We start from the raw sequence: 4,526 nt of genomic DNA, 5'->3' as shown, positions 1-4,526 counted from the left end.
GAGAGCACCACCCCGAAGCGCTTTTCTCCCGGGCTCGGGAGCATTGTGCGCGGCTGGCGGGAACAGCCGGCGAGAGTGCTTGCAAAGCTGCCTTTTTAGGCAGCCGGGGAGGTCTTCCAGCGGGAGAGGGCCGGTTGTGCTCAGAGGCCCCACAGGCCAAGGGCAGGACCCAGCAGGGCCCCTGCCCCTGGCCAGCCTTGCCCAGACCTTCCTGGCCTCCGGGGGTACTGCCCCAGCAAGGGGCAGGCTGCGGGGACTGGGTCCAGACATGCCCGGGCGCCTCCCCAGGCTCATCCCCGCTGGTGCCTTTCCCCTGGGCCTAGGCCTCGGTTGAGGCCTCCTTGGAGAGGAGGTTGCTGCCAGGGGCTGTCTCCACACTGCAAGGGGCTGGAGCTCAGAGGGCCTCGTCAGAGGGAAGGGACCAGCGAGGGGCTGGATGCCCAAGACCTCTTTGGCCCAGCAGCCTCAGGGCAGCAGGGAGAGCAAGAGGCCCAGTGTGCCCCTAGGTCGGCTCTGCCCCTTCCCACACAGGCGGCCAGCCCAGCAGCTGCCTGACAGACTCTGGCTCCCCCGAGCTCTCTGCCGGTGCAGGGGGCAGGAACAGACGTGTGCATGTGGTTCTGCCTTGGCCTGGGAGTGTGGACCCCCTGCCTGGCCCCCAGGCTCAGGGGCAAGGGCCGGGAGAGAGCACCACCCTGAAGCGCTTTTCTCCCGGGCTCGGGAGCATTGTGCGCGGCTGGCGGGAACAGCCGGCGAGAGTGCTTGCAAAGCGGCCTTTGGAGGCAGCCGGGGAGGTCTTCCAGCGGGAGAGGGCCGGTTGTGCTCAGAGGCCCCACAGGCCAGGGGCAGGACCCAGCAGGGCCCCTGCCCCTGGCAAGCCTTGCCCAGACCTTCCTGGCCTCCGGGGGTGCTGCCCCAGCAAGCGGCAGGCTGCGGGAACTGGGTCCAGACATGCCCGGGCGCCTCCCCAGGCTCATCCCCGCTGGTGCCTTTCCCCTGGGCCTAGGCCTCGCTTGAGGCCTCCTTGGAGAGGAGGTTGCGGCCAGGGGCTGTCTCCACACTGCAAGGTGCTGGAGCTCAGAGGGCCTCGTCAGAGGGAAGAAACCAGCAAGGGGCTGGATGCCCAAGACCTCTTTGGCCCAGCAGCCTCAGGGCAGCAGGGAGAGCAAGAGGCCCAGTGTGCCCATAGGTCGGCTCTGCCCCTTCCCACACAGGCGGCCAGCCCAGCAGCTGCCTGACAGACTCTGGCTCCCCCGAGCTCTCTGCCGGTGCCGGGGGCAGGAACAGACGTGTGCTTGTGGTTCTGCCTTGGCCTGGGAGTGTGGACCCCCTGCCTGGCCCCCAGGCTCAGGGGCAAGGGCCGGGAGAGAGCACCACCCCGAAGCGCTTTTCTCCCGGGCTCGGGAGCATTGTGCGCGGCTGGCGGGAACAGCCGGCGAGAGTGCTTGCAAAGCGGCCTTTGGAGGCAGCCGGGGAGGTCTTCCAGCGGGAGAGGGCCGGTTGTGCTCAGAGGCCCCACAGGCCAGGGGCAGGACCCAGCAGGGCCCCTGCCCCTGGCCAGCCTTGCCCAGACCTTCCTGGCCTCCGGGGGTACTGCCCCAGCAAGGGGCAGGCTGCGGGGACTGGGTCCAGACATGCCCGGGCGCCTCCCCAGGCTCATCCCCGCTGGTGCCTTTCCCCTGGGCCTAGGCCTCGCTTGAGGCCTCCTTGGAGAGGAGGTTGCTGCCAGGGGCTGTCTCCACACTGCAAGGTGCTGGAGCTCAGAGGGCCTCGTCAGAGGGAAGGGACCAGCAAGGGGCTGGATGCCCAAGACCTCTTTGGCCCAGCAGCCTCAGGGCAGCAGGGAGAGCAAGAGGCCCAGTGTGCCCCTAGGTCGGCTCTGCCCCTTCCCACACAGGCGGCCAGCCCAGCAGCTGCCTGACAGACTCTGGCTCCCCCGAGCTCTCTGCCGGTGCAGGGGGCAGGAACACACGTGTGCATGTGGTTCTGCCTTGGCCTGGGAGTGTGGACCCCCTGCCTGGCCCCCAGGCTCAGGGGCAAGGGCCGGGAGAGAGCACCACCCCGAAGCGCTTTTCTCCCGGGCTCGGGAGCATTGTGCGTGGCTGGCGGGAACAGCCGGCGAGAGTGCTTGCAAAGCGGCCTTTGGAGGCAGCCGGGGAGGTCTTCCAGCGGGAGAGGGCCGGTTGTGCTCAGAGGCCCCACAGGCCAGGGGCAGGACCCAGCAGGGCCCCTGCCCCTGGCCAGCCTTGCCCAGACCTTCCTGGCCTCCAGGGGTACTGCCCCAGCAAGAGGCAGGCTGCGGGGACTGGGTCCAGACATGCCCGGGCGCCTCGCCAGGCTCATTCCCACTGGTGCCTTTCCCCTGGGCCTAGGCCTCGGTTGAGGCCTCCTTGGAGAGGAGGTTGCTGGCAGGGGCTGTCTCCACACTGCAAGGTGCTGGAGCTCAGAGGGCCTCGTCAGAGGGAAGGGACCAGCAAGGGGCTGGATGCCCAAGACCTCTTTAGCCCAGCAGCCTCAGGGCAGCAGGGAGAGCAAAGAGGCCCAGTGTGCCCCTAGGTCGGCTCTGCCCCTTCCCACACAGGCGGCCAGCCCAGCAGCTGCCTGACAGACTCTGGCTCCCCCGAGCTCTCTGCCAGTGCAGGGGGCAGGAACAGACGTGTGCATGTGGTTCTGCCTTGGCCTCGGAGTGTGGACCCCCTGCCTGGCCCCCAGGCTCAGGGACAAGGGCCGGGAGAGAGCACCACCCCGAAGCGCTTTTCTCCCGGGCTCGGGAGCATTGTGCGCGGCTGGCGGGAACAGCCGGCGAGAGTGCTTGCAAAGCGGCCTTTGGAGGCAGCCGGGGAGGTCTTCCCGCGGGAGAGGGCCGGTTGTGCTCAGAGGCCCCACAGGCCAGGGGCAGGACCCAGCAGGGCCCCTGCCCCTGGCCAGCCTTGCCCAGACCTTCCTGGCCTCCGGGGGTACTGCCCCAGCAAGGGGCAGGCTGCGGGGACTGGGTCCAGACATGCCCGGGCGCCTCCCCGGGCTCATCCCCGCTGGTGCCTTTCCCCTGGGCCTAGGCCTCGGTTGAGGCCTCCTTGGAGAGGAGGTTGCTGCCAGGGGCTGTCTCCACACTGCAAGGTGCTGGAGCTCAGAGGGCCTCGTCAGAGGGAAGGGACCAGCAAGGGGCTGGATGCCCAAGACCTCTTTGGCCCAGCAGCCTCAGGGCAGCAGGGAGAGCAAGAGGCCCAGTGTGCCCCTAGGTCGGCTCTGCCCCTTCCCACACAGGCGGCCAGCCCAGCAGCTGCCTGACAGACTCTGGCTCCCCCGAGCTCTCTGCCGGTGCAGGGGGCAGGAACAGACGTGTGCATGTGGTTCTGCCTTGGCCTGGGAGTGTGGACCCCCTGCCTGGCCCCCAGGCTCAGGGGCAAGGGCCGTAAGAGAGCACCACCCCGAAGCGCTTTTCTCCCGGGCTCGGGAGCATTGTGCGCGGCTGGCGGGAACAGCCGGCGAGAGTGCTTGCAAAGCGGCCTTTGGAGGCAGCCGGGGAGGTCTTCCAGCGGGAGAGGGCCGGTTGTGCTCAGAGGCCCCACAGGCCAGGGGCAGGACCCAGCAGGGCCCCTGCCCCTGGCCAGCCTTGCCCAGACCTTCCTGGCCTCCGGGGGTACTGCCCCAGCAAGGGGCAGGCTGCAGGGACTGGGTCCAGACATGCCCGGGCGCCTCCCCAGGCTCATCCCCGCTGGTGCCTTTCCCCTGGGCCTAGGCCTCGCTTGAGGCCTCCTTGGAGAGGAGGTTGCTGCCAGGGGCTGTCTCCACACTGCAAGGTGCTGGAGCTCAGAGGGCCTCGTCAGAGGGAAGGGACCAGCAAGGGGCTGGATGCCCAAGACCTCTTTGGCCCAGCAGCCTCAGGGCAGCAGGGAGAGCAAGAGGCCCAGTGTGCCCCAGGTCGGCTCTGCCCCTTCCCACACAGGCGGCCAGCCCAGCAGCTGCCTGACAGTCTCGGGCTCCCCCGAGCTCTCTGCCGGTGCAGGGGGCAGGAACAGTCGTGTGCTTGTGGTTCTGCCTTGGCCTGCGAGTGTGGACCCCCTGCCTGTCCCCCAGGCTCAGGGGCAAGGGCCGGGAGAGAGCACCACCCCGAAGCGCTTTTCTCCCGGGCTCGGGAGCATTGTGCGCGGCTGGCGGGAACAGCCGGCGAGAGTGCTTGCAAAGCGGCCTTTGGAGGCAGCCGGGGAGGTCTTCCAGCGGGAGAGGGCCGGTTGTGCTCAGAGGCCCCACAGGCCAGGGGCAGGACCCAGCAGGGCCCCTGCCCCTGGCCAGCCTTGCCCAGACCTTCCTGGCCTCCGGGGGTACTGCCCCAGCAAGGGGCAGGCTGCGGGGACTGGGTCCAGACATGCCCGGGCGCCTCCCCAGGCTCATCCCCGCTGGTGCCTTTCCCCTGGGCCTAGGCCTCGGTTGAGGCCTCCTTGGAGAGGAGGTTGCTGCCAGGGGCTGTCTCCACACTGCAAGGTGCTGGAGCTCAGAGGGCCTCGTCAGAGGGAAGGGACCAGCAA

This window comes from Cervus elaphus, unplaced genomic scaffold (genome assembly GCF_910594005.1).
Source record: "Cervus elaphus unplaced genomic scaffold, mCerEla1.1, whole genome shotgun sequence".
Lineage (NCBI taxonomy): Eukaryota > Metazoa > Chordata > Mammalia > Artiodactyla > Cervidae > Cervus > Cervus elaphus.
The sequence above is the reverse complement of the archived record's forward strand: the minus strand, read 5'-3'. Positions refer to the sequence as shown.